Source organism: Astatotilapia calliptera, chromosome 12, assembly GCF_964374335.1.
Source record: "Astatotilapia calliptera chromosome 12, fAstCal68.1, whole genome shotgun sequence".
Taxonomy (NCBI): domain Eukaryota; kingdom Metazoa; phylum Chordata; class Actinopteri; order Cichliformes; family Cichlidae; genus Astatotilapia; species Astatotilapia calliptera.
The window spans coordinates 30,858,623-30,881,213 of NC_137433.1; positions in this window are offsets into that span (position 1 = coordinate 30,858,623).

A 22,591-nucleotide genomic window follows, 5' to 3' on the forward strand; every position below is an offset into this window, starting at 1 on the left:
ACTGGCTCACAATTTCTGTTCTTGCCTAAGGTATTTAATGTATTGAGATCAGGACTCTATGTAGACCAGTCAAGTCCTTGCCAACAGTATTCATTCAACTATGCTTTTATGAACTTTTCTTTGTGCACTGGGGTACAGCAATCCTGGAACAGAAAAGGATTTTCCCAGACTGTTACCATAAGGTTTAAAGCATAGAACTGTCCAAAATGTAGTATTGAGGCATTAAGATTTTGCTTTAGTAGAACTAAGGACCCCAGAACCACAGAAAATCAACCTCATGGCTCAATAAAATCAGGCAGTTAAAGTCCTCTTGGAATTCTTAGACTCATTCATCAGACTGCAGATAGAGAAGCATGATTCATCACCGCATGGACTACGTTCCCACTGCTCCAGAGTCCAGTGGCAGCGTACTTTACGGCATTCCATATGATGCTTGGCATTGTGCCTTGTGGAAACCCATGCCATGAAATTTCCAGCTCCAAAGCCTACTTCAGTGCACAATGCACTTCAGCACTTGATGACCCTCTTCTGTAACTTTACATGGTCTTCCACTTTGTGGTTGAGTTTCTGTGTATTTTGAGTTGTTTCCATTTTCCAGTAGTACTGCTTAAAGTTGACTGTGGAATATCTATGAAGGATGAAATTTCACAAACTGACTTGTGGCATCCAGTTACTGTACAACATTTAAATTCAGTGAGCTCTTTAAAACAACCCGTTCTTTCATAAATGTTTGTAAAGGCAGACTAAATGGCCAGATGATTGATTTCTACCTTTCTGGTAAAGGCACTCAAATCCCCTGAATTCAAACATGTAAGAAGTGCGGCCCAATACTTTTTGTCCATATAGTGTATTTTAGTCTTGTTCTGTCATGCAGTATCAGTTTTCACTGCAGCCCTGAACTTGTCTAAATATTATCTGACGGAGAACCTAAATGTCCAGTGCAATCAGACATCAAGGGTCTTAACCAGCCAGCTTCCCAGTACCATCTATGTGTGACTGTAGGAGCTGTGAGTGGGTATGACATGTGCTCCCTCTTGCAAGTCACACTCTTGCCTAAATGAAATGAACTATTTCTAGTAGTGAGAACAAGTTTGGACTATGTTGTTATGTGGGATACATATGAGAAAAGATGGCGTTTAAACGTGTTGTTCACCTCCCAACTTGTGTTACGCAGCCAATTTCCCTGGGCTGAAGGCCCAGTGTGTGTAAGTGGCTTGGTCTATACATGAATTCCAGTGATACATTGAAGCAGAAGCATAGGGATTCACAGATGGCACAGAGGGAGATTCAGTTCAACTCTATTTTACTTAAATAGTGCCAATTCACAGTAATAGTAAACTCCAATTGCTTTATATTATAGTGTAAAGAAACTAGAATATTAGGAAAAAAGCCCAACAATCAGACATCCCCACTAAGAGCAAGCAAGGAAAAAATACCTTTTAACAGGAAGAAACCTCTGGCAGAACCAGGCTCAGGGAGTGGCAGCCACCTTGATCCTGCCATGACCAGTTGAGGGTGAGCTAAAAGAAAAGACAGCAAAGACACACGTATGGGAGAGAGAGACATGATTTACAGTAATTCTACTACTACTTTTTAATGATTAAATGTAATAGTGGAACAAAATGGAGAGTGAAAGGACATAAGTGAAGAAGTACTCAGCGCATCATGGCAAGGCCTCAGCAGTGTAAGCCTCCATCCATTCATCCATTCCTATCCTGTTATCCTTATCGGGGTCACAGAAGAGGGGCCTGGAGGGGCTGGACCCTATTCTGGCTAACATCTGGTAAGAGGTGGGATACACCCTGGACAGATCACCAATAGAGAGGATGCCAGTTTTCCAAATCCAAACTGGGAGCTAGTTCCACAGAAGAGGGGCATGGATGCTTAAGGCTCTGCCTCCCATTCTACTTTTAAATACCCTACATACCACAAGTAAGCCAACAGTCTGAAAGCAGTCCTGTATTGGGACAGTATGGTTCCATGAGATCTCCATGATATAACGGGGCTTGATTCAAGTATGTGTATGTGAGGAGAAAGACTTTAATTCAATTTTACGTTTAACTGGGAGCCAGTAAATATAAGTTAATATGAGGAAAATATGTCCTCTCTTTCTCTGTCAGTACTCTCACTGCAGTTTTTAAAGAGAAATTAAAGCAGTGAATTACAACAGTTCACCTTATGAGTAATGAATGCATGAACTTGTTTTTTACGCATCACACTAGGACAGGGTGTTTCTAATTTTAGCAACAAATACAATTAAGCAGTTCTACTTATATTTGTTTAATGTGCACACAGAAGGATATATGCTGGTAAAAGTGACTCCAAGATTTCTCACAGTGTAACTGGAGGCCAAGGTAATACCATCTAAAGTAAATATTAGGGCTGAGTACAATAACCTCAGTTTTGTCTGAAGTAGGCAATGAGAGGTCATACAGGCCTTTTTGTTTTTAAATGGTAAATGGCCTGTATATATATAGCGCTTTACTTACTTTAAGACATGCCTGTAGTTTAACTAGTTGATTTGTGTCATGTGGCTTCATGAATAAATAAAGCTGGCTATCATCTGCATAGCAATGAAAATATATGTTGTGCTTTCTAATAATATTGCCTAGATAAGATAAAGTTAAGATATTAGATAAGATCGCTGAGTCAAGTAAAGGCTTTTTTAAGTAATGTTTTAAGTACTGCCACCTATGAAAGTCTTCAGAATCAAAAATGAAATGAAATGCCTGAATGAAATAACAGTTTAATAGATATAATACCTAATAAGACAATCAACTTCAATGGGAGATTGCCACAACAGCTGAAAAAATGGGAGATAACTTTGTTTCCTTGTTTAGGGGAAAACCACTGTGGAGAATGGTAATCTCAAGCACATGCAGGAATGGTGCTGAGGTCTGGTTTCCACAAGCAAGAACCAATACATTGCCCATAACCATTAACAAATACCGGTGCCATTACCCTTCCAAGGCAAATGCAGCATGAAAAGGAATAATAAAAGAATTGCTGTTCTACATCATGGCTTTATTCTCAGCACGTGTTTTCCAAGTCCTCAAAAGATCTCTGGTATTATTACCAAACGGTCCAGTTTTATTAAACTTGACTCCTACCAACTGTGTTCAGATGGGTTGGTCATTGGTTGAGCCTATTATACAATTTAAATAACTGTTATTATTCATATTCATCAAAACCTTTCAGTGCACTTCGGATTACAATCGTAGAAGATATAACTCCCATCACCACACAAATGTTTTAGCAAAGGCTAGAAGCAATCAGTAAACTAACTCTGTATGGATTTTCTTGCAATATGCACTAAGGAATTGAGTAAACTGACACCAAAATAAAACCATGTTTTGTTTGAAGGGTTTTTTTTGTTTACTTGTTTGTCTTTTGTGATCTGAATCAGTCAACACTCACTGGAGTCACTCTTTGTCCCCGTCTCTGTTCAAACAAACATAAAAAATGTTTGTACTGAGTGGCTGAGGAAATCAGAATAGCATGAAAAATGTTTCAGTCTTTCAGAATGTTCATAATTAAGCTGCATCGTTTGTTATTCAACAAAATAAGTCACTGACAAAATGTTGTCAAAAATCCAATATTCAAATGTATATACATAGTTTCACGAGACGAATGTCTGCTATTTACATTGTGTTCATATTGGCTTCACTTTCTCTCACTCTCTCTCTCACACACACACATAATAATGCCTATAAATTTGATTATTTAGAATATACGTTTATACAGACATTTTATTTCCTCTGCAGACACATACATACTGTAAATTCACTCACAGAATGATAATAACAAGACAGCATTTTACGCAACATGGAGGGAACAAAAGTACTTTAATATTTCAGACAGTGATAAATGCTATTGTTAGCTTATCAGCTTGTCAGGCATACTGAGTGTTAAACATTTTTAAAACTCCATTGTATGGGGACTGTTCTGTAAACCATCTCAAAAAGACTTCACAAGTCATGGAAACTAATATATAAGGAAGCAAAGTGTGTTGCATTTAACTTAAACTTGTCCCTGTGACAACCTGGAAAATGAAGAATTCGAAGATATGGTTAATGTTATGAGATACTTCTTTTTGTAACTGTAAGAACTAGTTTTGGTGTCAAAACTAAAACCTAAGGGCACCTAAATAATAATAAAAAAACATAAGGGGAACAAATCTATGCAGAATAAATTCATAATGGTCCTGAAAGACATCTGCCTGCAAAAACCTTTCCAGCCTCTTTAGTTCTCTGTGTTAAACTGTATGCTCTCCTACATGTCGTTTAAGTGATTTTATTATGTTAGATCAGACCTCAGGGACAAGTGCGCAGGTTTGAGGACTTGCTGAAATTATGTATAAACAAAGAGTAAAGCTGTGCACATACTGGAAAGCAATTCACTGGTTGGACATTGCTTTGAAGTTGAAGGTTGATCACTTCTGGACATCCCACATTCTGGTTGCCTAGGTAACTATCAGATGTATTTACTGTCAGTTCATATGTCGTATCAACCATATCGTGTGCTCTCAGTGCAGTGCTTTTAATCACTCACCTGGAAGTTGGAAAAAGTTTTTCTTGGGCTCTCGCAACTTCCCCAGCAAAGTACTAGAAAAAGGTCTGTTTCAGTCCTCCCCCAAAAGGTTGATTCTGTTCATCTGGACGTAGCGTTTTCATGCAAGTGAGTCCTTCAGACCGGAACAATACTGAAAGAATACTGTTTCAGTATTTCTCTTACGTTCACTATATAATATTTCATTTACCAAAAGCTTGTGACCAATTTCAATGCTACCTACAAAAAATTATTATTCTATATAACGTCTTCATATCTACATGCATGTATTTATGCTTCTACAAATATGCTGAACAGAAATGCTGAATAGAAAAAATTAAACATGAAAGAATGTCAAAGGAAAGATAATTGAAAACAATTTTCTTACCCTGTGTAAAACCCATCTACAGCCTTTTGGGACAAAAACAGGAGGGAAGCTGTTGAGGAGGGAAAAGGGAGAAGGAGGAGTGGGGAGGGTCAAGAGCTCAATCTATCCCTCAGATGAAAAGCAAACGGCAATCTGTGCGGCACAAACATGCGTGTCATCCCTGGGAATTGGCTGGTGGTTGGTGGCTCATCAGGTTCCTTCTTTCTCTTTTTCTGTGCAAATGGGAAAGAAGTAGAAAAAAAAGAAAATGAGAGAGAGAGAGAGCAAGGGAGGAAAAGAGAGAGAGAGGGAGGCATTTATATTGCATTGGACTGGATGCTATGATGCCTGTTAAACTGATGTCGCAGCTCCCCAGAGAAGGGAGAGGGCAAGAGTAAAAGACCAAAAACAAAGGAAGGATGGAGCTGAGAAGGGCAGCCACAACAGAAGAAGAGGGTGAGATATGGGTGAAAAATGCTGTGTGTGAGGAGAGGTGGGACAGAGCGCAAGAGGTTAATCTAGAACAAATATCCATAGTGATAGAACAAGAGAGCCGGATGTGGCGAGTTGTTACTGGGAGTGGATAAGAGGGGATTTACACAGTGAGTGAAGAAGATAGGGAGTGAAATTGAAAAACAGAGCAGGGCAGAAACAGAGAGACAGCTGGCAAAAATGAGAGAAAGGTGATAGAAAAGAGAGACGTCGGGACAAAGTCAAGAGAGAACTACTATATAATATGACATTGGAGGAAAAACGGATGTTGAAATGATAAAAAAAAAAGATGAGACCCATCAAAATGACAGGGACAAATCTATACAGGCAAAACGAAAAAAGGGGGGAAGAAAGCAGAGGAACATGAGACTAGTATAGCCTATGAAATCTGTCACAAACTAAAAAGTAAAGGCAGACAGAGTAGATGAAGACACACTGAGATAGTGAAGTTTACTTATCCTCTGGTGCCACTTGAAGGTATTAAAGCCTGAGCTGAAAGTCGATAAGAAAGTTGTGGTCAAAAGAGCCAGGCTTTTATAGGCAGAGGTGAAGCCCCAAAACCATTTCATCCTTCATCCCTCTCGTCATCAAGAGTGTGGATTTATCACTCTATTACTAGGCCTTTGGTTCATACGAGAAAGATCATATTTTCTATAAAATGTAAATTAGTTAAATACAAACACTGCTCTTGCATGCATCTTTCTGCTTCTTGTTTAAGGCAGCATTAGTAAATCAAAACAGCAATCCATAAAGCCAAATAATTTACTGAAGAGGCTAAAAACCTCAGCAGAGCAGACAGAAACTTCAGTTTCTAAATCATGAAGCTTTACCTTGCGAGGCAGGTGGATTCTTTCAAGATCACGATTGAGGCTTCAAACTGTGTGCTTGCAACAAACCCACAGTCAGTGTCCTATGAAGAACTACATGCCAATGAGGTAAGAGCCCATAAATGTATTTTAACTGTCACAGTTCACAAGTACATGCTAATGGCAAAACTGCATAACAGCAGAAATAATGCTGCATGGCACAGGTGATGAATTGTTATGGATGGTCTCAATCTCAAGTGTTTTTTTGACAGCTTTTGAAAAATACATAAATAGTTGCGTCTCCCCTCTAATACAGTTCAAAGTTGAAAAGGCAAAGTTGACATTTTTAAATTTTTGCAATTCTTCCTCCATCTCCATCTTTCCACCTTATTTTTCTGCCTGTAATACTGCTCATAGATCATCACCTGCTTCAACGTCTGCAAGTCTACTACCTGTGTCTTACAATAAGTCAGAAATGAGTGAGATGTGAGTTTATGACCAGAGCATTCATTCCATTCAATCCACTCTATACCTCCTCTTAAAACCAGCTGTTTGTCTGTCATCAGGACAATAAGGGGCTGAAAGGAGTGCAGCTGTCCAAGCTGTCTTCACCAGGTTGGAACAGAGCAAGAACATAACTGATAAAAAAAATTCATGTAGACTCATTTAGGAAAAAAAGGTTTGTTTGTTTGTTAATCTGTACATTCATTCATTTTATTTATTTATTTATTTATTTATTGGGAAATAAATGTTGCAGTGACATTAAGGTCTGACATTAAAAGCAATCTTCCTAACTCAGAAATTGGATATACTTTTTGGTGATCATAGCTGTCTGTGTATATTATTGCTTCACAAGAGAAGACTCCAAGCATGAACAAAAAAAAAAGAACTCAGGGGGTCCTGAGGTGATGTGTTTCTCGTTGTCAGTGTGGACTGATGCATTAAAAAGAGTTCTGCTCTGTGAGAAGACAGGCAAGTGACAGACATCAAATTTGCTTCTAGTGATAGATGTCAAAAACATGTTTTTTTGGTTTCAGCTGTTAGTCTATACAGTCTATTCATTGGTGTCTTTAAAATCTGGTGCCACAGATTCCTAACACAAAAAAAGTCCCAGCTCTAAGGCATCAAACCTTTGCTTAGTCTTCTTAAACTCTAGAGCCAGTCACTGGCTAGTTGGTGGTAATAAATTCTTAAACCTTAATTGCGATGTTTCTTTTAAAATAAATCTTTTAATATATGTTCCCATATTTGTTTTATTTGCTATAAGAATTTTGTTTTGCGGTTATAATATTTTGTATTTCTGTAGTCGGTATTGTCTTTTTGTCTGTATGTGTTTGTATACTAGATGACCACTTCTGCCAATGCGTTTATCGTTTGTCTCCCCTGTCACCACCGATTCAAGGTGTTTTTTATTACTTATTTTACTTAAACTGGGTTTCAAATAGCTCTTTGTGAATGAATGTTTAAATATATATAAGGTAGCGTGCTGTGATACTTGCAGAGCAAGTATTCATAGTAAATCACCAATACAGCAGCAACAAATCACACTGTTGTTGCATGAGTAAAACTCATTTGACTCTAGAACCATTTTCTGCTAGGCTAAGCAAGGGACAATAATGAAGAGTAAAATCAGAGATGGCCAATTTCTTCATCTTAACAAATCAATACGCAGTGTAGGTGCATAAGTTGATGTTTTCAAAATGTTACTGCTCATTTTCTCCTTCTGTTGCTGCTATGATTATCGCTATATCTTCGCTTTTTCACAACATTTACAAGCCACCGTTGAATGCAAAACACCGCACCTGTTCTCTGAGGGCTGTTGAAAATAATTAACAGTGCAAGAGTAGCTGCAGGTGGATATTTCTTTTTCTTTTCCCAGCCAAACCTCTTTGCAGAAATAAAATATTCTCTACGAAGGTCTTTCTCATGAAGTTTATTGTGAAATTAGTTGAGACAGAACAGCGAGAGCCACTTGTGCCAGATGCACAAACAGTATCGCTAGACAGAGGGGATAGAGGGGCAGATGCAGACAGACAGGGATGATGAGAGAGAAGAGAGACAGATGGAAAGATGGAGATAGATGGAGACAGTAAGTTAGGGAGGATATTCGAGCAGTTTGCCTTGAGCCTGAATCAACACAGCAAGCTGACAGCTATATCTGTAGACTTTATTAACATGGAGAGGCACAAATCCATGCATGAACACACACTCGGTCATTTTGAAGCACACACTCACACACATACGCAAGATCCCACACAGGCAGTCGAAACTGAGTAAATATTCCAGGCAGAGGTTTTGAAAGACAACCATCAACAAACATCAAGCCTATACTGATGGATTTCAGCGATAGACGACGATCAAACAAACAGGTAAATTCTCGCCAGGAAGGAAATGAATTAAAGACAGAGAGCAATTTGATATATGTTTAATCTTGTTGTGCACATTTACCTGCATTGTAATATGGACTTTATTTTTAAATGTATGTATTGAATTGTTGTCTCGTTTTTTTGAGATAACACGAAATAATGCTACTCTTGTCATGGTCCTGGGCCATGTGGGCCCAGTATTCTTAGTTTTCATGTATTTTTGTATTTTGTTCTTTATTTAGGCCATGCTTCCTGGGTTGATCTGTTACGTTGTTCCTTATGTGTTTTCCCTTCGTGACTCTTACCCCCTGTGTGCCCCTCTGTGTATTTATGAGCCCTCGTCTCTCTTTGTGCTTTATTCTATGTTTTCCCCAGCCCGTTATGTCTGCGTTCTCCCCGTGCTCTCTCTCCTCCTGTTTGAACCTCTGTGTATTTCCTGCTTTACTTTGCCCATCTCCCATCAGTGTTACGTCCACTCCTGCCGTGTCTTGTTATGATTATCAGTGTCACCTGTGTTCCCCGTGTGCATCCACTTCCCCTGATCTTCCCTCATGTGTATTTAGTCTCTGTGTTTCGTATAGTCTGTGTCGCGTCGTCTGTGTTCCCACCCTCCATGTTTCCATGCCCGGTCTGTTGTATTCATAGTCTTACCTCAGTTCATTCCCAGTTTAGGTTTCTGTTTAGTTATTGCTTTTGAGCTGCCCTTATTCTTGTTTGTTTCTCTTGCGTTACCAGCCACAATAAAAGGCTCGCTTTTGTTTAAAGTTTACTCTCGTGTCACTCGTGTCTGCACCTGAGTCCTCCACGCACTCTCCACACGGTCTGTCACAGCGGACCGTGACAGTACGACGCGACCATGTCGGACTCAGCGGACATTTCGGAGGAGGTGGGAGAGGAGCTGAACAGGCTCTGCCGCGTAATGGATCGCATCATCGGATGCACGGATCCGAGAGTGGTTTCCACGGGATTGGCGGCCGTGGACGCCATTATGTTGCGGGAGCCGCGGTTGCGACAGCTCCCCCGCCTCGTCGAGGCATTTGACTCCCTGGGCCCCCTGAAGGAGGAGCTTCGTGCCCGTGCGCTGGCCCAGAGGGTCCTGGATGCCGCCTCAGCACCCACACCTCCACCCCCGTAAACGGGTGTCGGCGCCGCTGCCTCATGAGCCAGAGGCCGTTGCACCGCACTAACTCCGGTGAGTGACTGCGTTTTTGCGCCTCACGTCCCTTCTATGAAGCAGGGTGAGATGAGTGTTGATTCGCCGGGACCGGAGACTATAACGGAATTGGGCTCCAGAGCTGAAGGAACTGTGTGTGACTGCTTTGAAGGAGCACGCAACGAAATCACAGACCATGTTTTTGACTCTGTAAGATCTGGGACTTTTTCTAGCGTTGCTCTCTTAGTCGCACCACATGAAGCCCAGGTTCATGAGACGGCGAAAGGGGTCCACACGTCGGCAGTACAGGTTGCTTCTGAGCCTGCTAGGAATGGCGTGAGCTTTCTCTCCGCCTCAGACTGCCTTCTACCTCAGCCGTCTGTTCCCGCTGGAGGGTCCGAGGGGCCCGTTCAGCCACCTGTCTCAGCTGGAGGGTCCGAGGGGCCCGTTCAGCCTCAAGCCTCGTCAGCTGGAGGGTCCGAGGGGCCCGTTCAGCCTTCTGTCTCCGCTGGAGGGTCCGAGGGGCCCGTTCAGCAACCTTCCTCATCAGCTGGGGGTTCTGGAGAACCGCACCAGCCTCATGCCACGTCAGCTGGAGGGTCCGAGGGGCCCGTTCAGCCTTTTGTCTCCGCTGGAGGGTCCGAGGAGCCCGTCCAGCCTCATGCCACGTCAGCTGGGGGGTCCGAGGGGCCCGTTCAGCCTTCTGTCTCCGCTGGAGGGTCCGAGGGGCCCGTTCAGCAACCTTCCTCGTCAGCTGGGGGTTCTGGAGAACCGTACCAGCCTCATGCCACGTCAGCTGGAGGGTCCGAGGGGCCCGTTCAGCCTCCTGTCTCCGCTGGAGGGTCCGAGGGGCCCGTTCAGCAACCTTCCTCGTCAGCTGGGGGTTCTGGAGAACCGCACCAGCCTCATGCCACGTCAGCTGGAGGGTCCGAGGGGCCCGTTCAGCCTTCTGTCTCCGCTGGAGGGTCCGAGGAGCCCGTTCAGCAACCTTCCTCGTCAGCTGGGGGTTCTGGAGAACCGCACCAGCCTCATGCCACGTCAGCTGGAGGGTCCGAGGGGCCCGTTCAGCCTCACGCCTCGTCTGCTGGAGGGCCCGAGGAGCCCATCCAGCCACCTTCTGCTACGCCGGCTCCAGCCTGTGCTTCGCCTGCTGCGGCTTCATCAGAGTCTCCGTCAGCCGCAGCTCCCGAGCCTTCGTCAGCTGCAGCAGCCTCCGAGCCCTCGTCAGCTGCAGCAGCCTCCGAGCCCTCGTCAGCTGCAGCAGCCTCCGAGCCCTCGTCAGCTGCAGCAGCCTCCGAGCCCTCGTCAGCTGCAGCAGCCTCCGAGCCCTCGTCAGCTGCAGCAGCCTCCGAGCCCTCGTCAGCTGCAGCAGCCTCAGAGTCTTCAGCCTCGTCTGCCGCGGCTTTGGCCTGTGCTTCGTCTGGTCCTGTGCCCACCGGGCCATGGCCGGCACGCCTGACACTGGAGAGCCGCCGCTGCCTTCCACGCGGCCGGCCCCCTGAACTGCTCCGTCGTCTCCTCTGCCGCCGCCGCTGCCTTCCGCGCGGCCGGCCCCCTGAACTGCTCCGCCTTCGCCGCTGCCTTCCGCGCGGCCGGCCCCCTGAACTGCTCTGCCTTCGCCGCCGCCGCTGCCTTCCGCGCGGTCGGCCTCCGGAACGGTTGGACTGGACTTTTGTGTTGTCGCCTCTCGGGTTGGCCTTCGGGCCTCTTTGGACATTCGCCTTCCTGTTCTGGACTCTTTTGTGTATTTGTGGACTCAGTTTTGTTCTCGTGCTCCTTGTTTTTGGTTCGTTTTGTTCCCTCCGTCCTGGTCCCCCGCCTCCCGCCCTGGGTGGGGTGTTTTCTGTTTCGCTTGTGTTTTGTTTCTCGGGTTTGGGCTGTCGGGAGCCAGCCCTTTAGGGGGGGGTGGTGTCATGGTCCTGGGCCATGTGGGCCCAGTATTCTTAGTTTTCATGTATTTTTGTATTTTGTTCTTTATTTAGGCCATGCTTCCTGGGTTGATCTGTTACGTTGTTCCTTATGTGTTTTCCCTTCGTGACTCTTACCCCCTGTGTGCCCCTCTGTGTATTTATGAGCCCTCGTCTCTCTTTGTGCTTTATTCTATGTTTTCCCCAGCCCGTTATGTCTGCGTTCTCCCCGTGCTCTCTCTCCTCCTGTTTGAACCTCTGTGTATTTCCTGCTTTACTTTGCCCATCTCCCATCAGTGTTACGTCCACTCCTGCCGTGTCTTGTTATGATTATCAGTGTCACCTGTGTTCCCCGTGTGCATCCACTTCCCCTGATCTTCCCTCATGTGTATTTAGTCTCTGTGTTTCGTATAGTCTGTGTCGCGTCGTCTGTGTTCCCACCCTCCATGTTTCCATGCCCGGTCTGTTGTATTCATAGTCTTACCTCAGTTCATTCCCAGTTTAGGTTTCTGTTTAGTTATTGCTTTTGAGCTGCCCTTATTCTTGTTTGTTTCTCTTGCGTTACCAGCCACAATAAAAGGCTCGCTTTTGTTTAAAGTTTACTCTCGTGTCACTCGTGTCTGCACCTGAGTCCTCCACGCACTCTCCACACGGTCTGTCACAGCGGACCGTGACAACTCTAGGGACATTTTTCCATTTATGACAGTGAAAGTTGTATAAAATCAAGAATGAACAACATCGTATTTTGACCTTCAGAACAAGACATTTCTGGTTTCAAAGGATTGATAAAATCTATCATTTTTAGAGATGGAAAAAAGGTGTGTGTGTGTGTGTGTGTGTGTGTGTGTGTGTGTGTGTGTGTGTGTGTGTGTGTGTGTGTGTGTGTGTGTGTGTGTGTGTGTGTGTGTGTGTGTAGGTAGGTAGCAGCTGGTTGACACAGTGGGCACTGGGGTGGGTATTCTGTCAGATTTGGCACAAGGAAGTGACATCACCTATCATGATGTTTAATTAACACCTTGGCGTGTGTGTGTACTTCTTATTTTGTGAGGACACAGGTTTGATTTTATAGTAATAATTTGGAGACTTTGCTATGGGTTTCTTTGTTGTGGTAGTCCCCATAACATTAGATAGAAAAGAATGGATTTAAGGAAGAGCTCATTTAAATTATTCTAATGTCCTTTAAAGTAATGGAAACACAAATCTCTGTGTGTGTGTGTGTGTGTGTGTGTGTGTGTGTGTGTGTGTGCGTGCGCCTGTCATGACTGTGTGGAGTTTAATTAGCATCTCAGTGCGTGCATGTGAAATTATGAGAGTGGATTTCATGCGTGCATGTCACGGAGCACATGCTCATCTATGTGTATGTACATAAGTGTGGGTGCGTGTCTGTCAATGACAGCTGAGGTCACTCCTGGGGGGTTTAATCTGGATTCGCATCAGGAAGTGGGATGGCTTCAGCTGGTCTGATTGGAGTTTCCGTCGGCAACCCAGAGGTTCACCAGCTGTACTGATGATACACTTCCTGTAACGATGGAAACCTCTCCTTTTCTTTCACTTCTTTTCCTTCCTAAGCACACATGCTCTGACACACACCTACTCTCGCTAAGCCTTGTGCATAGGCCTGAACAAAGGCTCACATTCAGACTCTAATTATCCAACAGTGAATTGGACCTTAAGCCTCTGTCACACCTCAGAGTGGTGATTAGATCCTCTGCCCTCTTCTTTGCTCACCTTCTCATAAAAGTAAATACTTTTCCCATCACACGCTGTTATTAGCAGAGCAGAGAAACTTTACTCAGTAGGGTTAAGTTCAGCAATTATGATGGTAGTTATGTGGGTAGCCACAGAGCCCTTCTCTAAGACACTGTATGTTCTTAAGATGATGCTTTACTCTGTCACTGGTGCCTCTTCAAAGAAGATTACAGGGTCAAACAAAGCATTTATTCATGATTTTTTCTTCTATCGTTTTTATTTAAAGGTTCTCATCTTTGGGTCACTAAAGCTGATGGTACTATTGCAAATCCTGAGCCATAAAATATCCTAATATTTTTGCACCCACTATAACCTGGCTGAGCTGTTTTTAATGTAATAGTGTATATTGTCATATGAAGAACAAAGTTCTTCACAGAAAGAACTGCACCCTTGATGCACCCTGATTCTATAACAACTGACAAAGTAAGTAGAAGCCAAGTTCTGCTAATCAAATGCACTTGATTAACTCATCATAAGCAATTGTGAATAACTCCTGTAGAAGCAGGTGTTTTGACTGTGTGTGCTCACACAGTGATGTCCAGGAATGAACGGCCTGGCAAATTCACTCCAAGGTCAGAACATGCAATCCTCAGAGAAACTTCAAAAAGCTACATTTAAGACTTCACAGACCTCGGTTAGCTTGTTAAACTTTAAAGTTAATTATGGTACAATTAGAAAAAGACTGTGCAAGTATGGTTTGTTTTGGGGGCTGCCAGGAGAAAAGATTTTTCCCCTAAAAAGAACAAGAGCTGCATGGCTTAAGTTACTAAAATTGGATCGGAAAAACCACAAGACTTCTGGAACAATGTTGTTTGGACAAATGAGACCAAAGTGGAGATGTTTGGCCATAATGCACAGCTTCAAACATAGCATATCAGTGCAAATTCCTCATAACAACGGTGAAGCATGGTGTTGGAGGGGGTAAGGATTTGGGCTTGTTTTGCAGCCACAGGACTTGGACATCATACAGTCATTGAGTTCACCATGAACTCCTCTGTACACTAAAATATTCTAGAGTCACATGAGACCATCTGGCTGAAACTGGGTCATCCAACAAGAAAATTATTCCAAGCACAGCAGCAAATCTACAGCAGAATGGCTGAAAAAGAAAAGCAGGTGTTACAATGCCCGTGTCAAAGTCCAGACCTTAATCTGATTGAAATGTTGTGGTGGGACCTTAAGAGAGCAATGCATTAGTATCTGCAAATTAAAAACGTTCCAGCCAAAGTCAACAATTTAATTTTTCTGCAGCTTTAAATTGCTGCAGAACAATTCAGAGCTGTTCTGCAGCAATGGAGGTTGATCAAGCCTTGAAATCTGGTGCTACGAAATCCTACAGGTTCCAACTTTTCTGGATTACTTACAACACCCTCTGTCTGCATAAAAGGAGTGTTGGAACACACTGTGGTAGTATACCCTCCTGAACATCAGTTGAACAGGATTGTACTGTGGAAAGTATTGTGTTGCTACAGAAATGGAAAGAAAAAGTCAATTAACAATGGAAGAGGGACAGACCATCATAAAAACTTAAAAATGTAGGTCTTACCTTTAGAAAAATTGCAAAGAAAGTCAAGATGTCAATGAGTACATTTTCCTTTATCATCAAAAGGCACTCAAACTGGGCCAAGCTCTGACAGGAAGAGGTCTGGCAGACCCAAATCCACAAATGAATCTAAGGACAACTTCCTGAGAATTAACAGCGTGTGTGATAGGCAGCTCACAGGACAACGGCTTCAATTACAGCATAATTTGTGGTCATACAGGGAGTGCAGAATTATTAGGCAAGTTGTATTTTTGAGGAATAATATTATTATTGAACAACAACCATGTTCTCAATGAACCCAAAAAACTCATTAATATCAAAGCTGAATGTTTTTGGAAGTAGTTTTTAGTTTGTTTTTCGTTTTAGCTATTTTAGGGGGATATCTGTGTGTGCAGGTGACTATTACTGTGCATAATTATTAGGCAACTTAACAAAAAACAAATATATACCCATTTCAATTATTTATTTTTACCAGTGAAACCAATATAACATCTCCACATTCACAAATATACATTTCTGACATTCAAAAACAAAACAAACAAATCAGCGACCAATATAGCCACCTTTCTTTGCAAGGACACTCAAAAGCCTGCCATCCATGGATTCTGTCAGTGTTTTGATCTGTTCACCATCAACATTACGTGCAGCAGCAACCACAGCCTCCCAGACACTGTTCAGAGAGGTGTACTGTTTTCCCTCCTTGTAAATCTCACATTTGATGATGGACCACAGGTTCTCAATGGGGTTCAGTTCAGGTGAACAAGGTGGCCATGTCATTAGTTTTTCTTCTTTTATACCCTTTCTTGCCAGCCACGCTGTGGAGTACTTGGATGCGTGTGATGGAGCATTGTCCTGCATGAAAATCATGTTTTTCTTGAAGGATGCAGACTTCTTCCTGTACCACTGCTTGAAGAAGGTGTCTTCCAGAAACTGGCAGTAGGACTGGGAGTTGAGCTTGACTCCATCCTCAACCCGAAAAGGCCCCACAAGCTCATCTTTGATGATACCAGCCCAAACCAGTACTCCACCTCCACCTTGCTGGCGTCTGAGTCGGACTGGAGCTCTCTGCCCTTTACCAATCCAGCCACGGGCCCATCCATCTGGCCCATCAAGACTCACTCTCATTTCATCAGTCCATAAAACCTTAGAAAAATCAGTCTTGAGATATTTCTTGGCCCAGTCTTGATGTTTCAGCTTGTGCGTCTTGTTCAGTGGTGGTCGTCTTTCAGCCTTTCTTACCTTGGCCATGTCTCTGAGTATTGCACACCTTGTGCTTTTGGGCACTCCAGTGATGTTGCAGCTCTGAAATATGGCCAAACTGGTGGCAAGTGGCATCTTGGCAGCTGCACGCTTGACTTTTCTCAGTTCATGGGCAGTTATTTTGCGCCTTGGTTTTTCCACACGCTTCTTGCGACCCTGTTGACTATTTTGAATGAAACGCTTGATTGTTTGATGATCACGCTTCAGAAGCTTTGCAGTTTTGAGACTGCTGCATCCCTCTGCAAGATATCTCACTATTTTTGACTTTTCTGAGCCTGTCAAGTCCTTCTTTTGACCCATTTTGCCAAAGGAAAGGACGTTGCCTAATAATTATGCACACCTGATATAGGCTGTTGATGTCATTAGACCACACCCCTTCTCATTACAGAGATGCACATCACCTAATATGATTAATTGGTAGTAGGCTTTCGAGCCTATACAGCTTGGAGTAAGACAAAATGCATGAAGAGGATGATGTGGACAAAATACTCATTTGCCTAATAATTCTGCACTCCCTGTAGTAGGCAAGTCTCAGTTTCAACTTCAGCTTTGACAGGACAAGTTGCCTACTTGTACTATGCTTTCATTTCAGAGTGCAATGTGACATTAAACTGCATAATTTTCAATAAAACCTGGAAAAATTTCAATGATCTAAAACTTTTGACTGGTAGCGTATATTAGTTTACACCTATATACCTGATTTGTTATTCCCTGTCAACTAAGTGTTTCAAAGTTTGATGTGTTCTTTTAATAAAAAAGACACCAATGTCTGATGAGGTTCACAAGAGGTAACTGTCAGAGAGGCATAACATCTTTAAAACAATCCATTGCAATTATTTTATTGCTATTTAGTAAGTTGAAGATAGTAATTTTCTGACAGTATGATTTCATCTTTTAAAATTCTTGATCTTGATTATTTCAAAATTCAAGTCTAATGATTTTTTTCCTTTACAAAAGAACCCTTGTTTTAAATCATCCTGCATTTATGATTCACCTGCTCAGAAGGGTAGTAGTAAGATATTTTTATGTGAAACAGGATTCTTCTATAAAAGAAATAAATATCCTGCCTCCGCTTTTCATGCTCTTTTTCATCTGTCCACTTTTTTCTCTTATTCTGATTTTCTTTTTTTCTTCTTCCTGTGGTATGACTACTTCATCATCTGGCGCCCTATGACAGCAGCGCATTAATCATGGTGCCTCTTTCATACACACATGCACACCACACATGAACACACATACAAAGTCCACGCAGACACACACACACACATATATATATATATATATATATATATATATATATATATATATATATATATATATATATATATACACACACACACACACACACACACACAAACAAACATTCTGGATCCTGGATATGGATCCAGAAAGAGGTTTTAATATTAATCTCCCCTCAGCTATGCAGTAGTTCATGTTCATTTTATTGGCGCATGGCACATATATGGTAGATTTAAAATAAAAAACAGCTTCAAAGTTTGCAACATTATTATATTATATTGCTGCAGTGAAAAAGAACACAAATACAAATGCAAAGTCCTGCAGATACTTGCATACATTATCATAACAGCACACTCATTTTCACTTTTTCATACTGCCACAGTCAAAGGCTGGAGCTGTCGTGTTTCATTCCAAGATTAAAAACTACAGTGTGTGTTGACTCTGTTTCCATTAGATTTAAGGAAAAAGTCAGTTTCACATTAGAAAAACGCCATATCAAAATCTGAAAACAAAACCATGTTGCAGCTTTCAACTCCCTGTATCCAAGTCCAACTTATCTTACACACAGCATGATGTAGAAAATCTCAGTATTTACATTTAGTGTGTGGACAGCTCTGTGTCATCATCACTCCAACTGATCCAGCTATGAAATTGTTTGTAACATCTGATATTGATTAGCTGTTTTTCTTTCCCATCATCTCAGTGGTCTCCTGATAATGGTTGTCAAATTCAAATGAAAGTTCATGCAATGTTGCTGTTATTCTGTAGCATCTTTACTTAATATATATTCATATCACATGTATCTGATTTCTTCTACATACTTGAGTCCATATAGATTTTTTGTAAGGCCCCAAATAAAATAAAAATGGATTTCATTCTGCAACAAAACCAATACTATAAAAACATATTATTGCTTTTAAATAGCATGGTTTTTACTTTTGATACACCTTTTGGGAAAACACTCCACACAACAGTAGACTGGTGCACAATAAGTAAGCGAATCAGCCAGAAAATATAGATTTCTGTTGGGAAACTGGTCTCAAAGCGCACTGGGAGACCGAGCTGTGCAGGAAGTTTGGTTTTATACTGGAGGAAGCAAGACAGCAAAAGTAAGAGGGAATTGATTAAAACCTTTGTGTAAAAACTACGTGAAGCATAGTTTTGGTCTTCTCCTGCTGCTGGTTCAGTGAATGTGAATGACGAAACCTACAGTTTCAGCATCTGTGAAATGTTTGCTTTCAGTGCCCGACAAGGATCCAACTTTACATGTGTTTACATCTTTTTGCAGACTCTGCCTACCTGTTCTTTAATTGTTTGTTTTTTTGGCTGTTTGGTGGTTGTTGAAATAGTTTTGTTGGCTTTTAGCTGGTTCCAATTTTTCTGTGAATACCACACATGCCTATATTTAAATAACAGATCTGGCAGTACATCCTGTTAAACCAGATGTTCTCCCTCTTTTCATTGAAGCCTTCTTTTTATGGATTTACTACTACAACACAGATTATGTTAAAGGCCTGGACACGTTTGAAATCTTTTGTCCTCCACAATGGAAAATGGCTAAAAACATAAACGGGTATCACTTAAGCCAGCTTCTATTTTATAAATTCTGCTGCTCGTTTGACTTTTTCACTCATTTCTTCACTTTTTTCTGACATGTTTGCATTTCGATCCAGCTCCACTCCACGTACCTGGCCTCTACCACTACACTTGCTGTCTTCTGAACAGCTGCCCCCCATCCCCCTCCTTCTTTCACATAATGGTATGATCCCAATCTATCTTTGAGGGTGATTGGGCGCATGGTGTGCCCATCAAAATAAAGTCCCAGTCCTGCCAACATGGATTCTCAGCTGGATAATCGTATTGCGGGCGGATGTTCAGGAGCCGTACATTTGACTCACCTGCTCTTGCCAGAGCAGCTCAGTTGCAAGGCAAGTAAATGATCTAAGCGATGATTCTTTTTACAAAGTCCAGGTCTATTGAAGTCATTACTTTAACATTACTCCATAACATGAGGCTGAGATCCATGGTCTTGTTATTGCCAGTTAACTTAAACTTAAACTTTAGGCTACAGTATAACACACACAGGAACTTTTTTTTAGTGTTTTAAAACAAAAAATTTAAAAAGATAATAACCAGCCCAAAGGGATCTCCATAATGATTTGAATGTTTGTTTTATTTTATTTTGGGGGTTTTTTTTGTTTGTTTGTTTGTTTGTTTGTTTGTTTGTTTGTTTTTATCCTCCATCCCCACAGATAATTGAAGAGTTATAGATATAGTTATCTGTTTAACCAAACACTGGTTCTAGGTTCACTCAGTCATCCCTCACCTTTCACATTCAGTTTGGAAAAATATTGAAATCTCTTATCCCCTAACAGTGGATGACATCATGGTGGCTACGCTCTGAATTTTTCCAGCTTCAGAGCATAGCCACCTCACCAGGAAAAGTACATTGTGAGCACTCACTATAAGCTTTCACAGGCATTGCCCCTACAGAGTTTTGTCATTACAGGATGTGTGCCCTCAGGGTCACGAGGATGCGGCTTTAACTCTGCCATCTTGTAAATAACATTTTTTCACTGTAGAGTCAGAGAAAGCATTTGCATCTCAAGCCAGTCCTCAAGAGGCTGTAATAGATTAGAAACCCAGTAGGTCAATAATTGAATAGCAACATTGTAATGAGAATACATGTAAATATAGATTTCATTTTAGCACAAAGGCTCTGTTTCCTAGCACTCCCTGTGAAGGCTAATTTAAAGACAGCAAATGGCAAGAGCAGAGAAAGATCAATGTAACCCCGGAGGGCAACTAGGGAAAAACAGCATTATTTTAAATACAGTGCACAGCAAGTGATAGTAATATAGAAGATTAGCTGATACATCAGCTTATTCCGAGCACTCAAGTTGCGTGAAATAAGTAGTTTGAAATGATGATATGCGCAATCTTGCAGATGTTGGAGTGTTAAAGGTACACGAGAAAATCAGTCTCTTTAAAAACAGAAGGTATTATGGAGGTAGATTAAATTTATGCCTTTTTCTGGCTGATCTTATCGTGATCACACAACAAAGAAGATGGCATGTAAGGATTGTGTTCATATAGTATGCTCTCTAAAAATCTATAATTAAGAGAGAAATGTTGCTACTAATCACATCAGTCGCAAAGCATAATTAACCCAGTTTTAATATGTATTGATGCTTTCTGCAGTATAACAGCAGAAACATAGTGTTTATAGCTATAAGTCATCTTAATTGACAATCAAGAGAAGACAGTGAGATGACTGCTTCAAAACAGAAGGATATGTTTGTGAGATATGTTTTAGAAAATTCCTTTATGGGATTGAAAAAATCTTTGTTAAAAAATTGCAAAGCAATATTCGTTTAAAGCTTAAAGATGTGATTATGTCCATAATTAAGTGGATGCTACTTTAAACAAGCACCTTTAGACAACAAGAAAGCCGACATTTAATTAGCTTCCACTCAAGAGTTCTCTACAGATTGCTGAAGATACACTAAAAAAAACTAAGAAGACGAAACTGAGGGTAAGCAAACTAAAGACTAATACTAAAAGTGAAAAACAGTCATGAGAGGATATTTAAACTGGAGGATAGAGTTTTTTAAAGGCTGTAGATATAAATTTCAACAGGAGTGATTTTGAAAGTCTGGAAGCCACAACTTCAAAAGCATAAATCGGGTGCCTTTGATTTTACGTATGAAGCAAGGTACACCTAACATGCCCTGGGCTGTATTAACTCGGAAATGTAAAAGGAAGCTTGACCATACAAAGCTTTCAAAGTGATAACAAGGATTTTGAATTGAATTTTGAAGTGAGTAATAAAAGAGGGAAAGGAATTAGACAGATAAAAGGAGGACCGAGGAGAAAAAAGAAAGAGATACAAGGAGGGAGAAGCTATCATTGCAGTGTGCAGACAAATGGTTCTCAGAGCTGCTTGCTAGCCGGATAAAAGACAGGTCTTAAACTATGACCAAGGTCAACTCCCCTGCTTCCTGGCTCAACCACACTGGCATATTTACACCGCTATCACCACCAACTCTGTGTCTTTGCTCTTTTTTTTAGCTGCTTCATCTCTGCCTGTCACTCCTCCCCATCACTTAGTCCCTGCAACATATAAACAGTGAAACTGCACTGGGCACAAATGCACAAATGTGTATGCAGGTGACCTAACCTTAAGCAGAGACCTTTTTTTATTTTATTTTAGGCTGTATGCTATAAATGTGTATTGTTGAAGCCCCATCTTTGAGTATTTTTAATGTAATTAGTGGTTGGCAACCAATTGTTTTTCCCATTCAGCTGCCAAGTGCAAGTAGTTTCAGTGGCCATTTTCAATTCCAAGGCAATTGCATAGGCCACCTGGTAGGAATGAACTTGTCTCCAAACAACTGGCAACAACTGAGACTGGTTGCAATCATTCTCCGATGTGTCGGTGAAGGTTTGCAAATAACTGCCATCTATTTTAAAAACACAGAAAGATGGACTGCCAACACTTTGTAATTAGGCAGAGCAAGTCTGCAACAGTGTGCGAAAGTCAACTACAGTGAGACTACAGAGGGACTCGACTCAGCTGGTTGCAAATTGGTTCTATTCTTATAAACAGTATAGTAAAAGCAAAGCTGCTTATGTCATTATGCAGTTACATCACTGTGCTGTAGCACTTTTGTAACTCTTCAGGTCTACGACATTTTGGCTGGTTTTGAATAAAAATAGCTAATGTGAATTTCTGTGAATGCAGACAGCAACAGATTTGTGATTTTTACAGATTCATCCCAATCTTTAATCTTATCATTATGAACAGTTTGCATGAACCGTAATTGCCAACTTGATTTCATTCAATCACAGATTGATAGGAGACCAATTAGCTTGTACAGTTTTATTTCTGTCTTGGTGCACCTACGTTTCTTTGAAGATGGCAACAGACTATAAGTGGTCACAGACCCAGTCCCTCTCTTCTGAGCAACCATTTCAAAGGCTACAAGTTCATTACAGATGGCTGCAATAATTTTGGTTGTGTGAGGGTCTCTCTGTTGGACCCTTTATACAAATTAAATGCAAATTAAAAGGCAGTAGTGATTAATGCAGCACAAAATATTAAAAGCTGATGGAGAAGCTAAAGCAGACTTCAATATAAGTAAAATAAAAATTAGGCTAA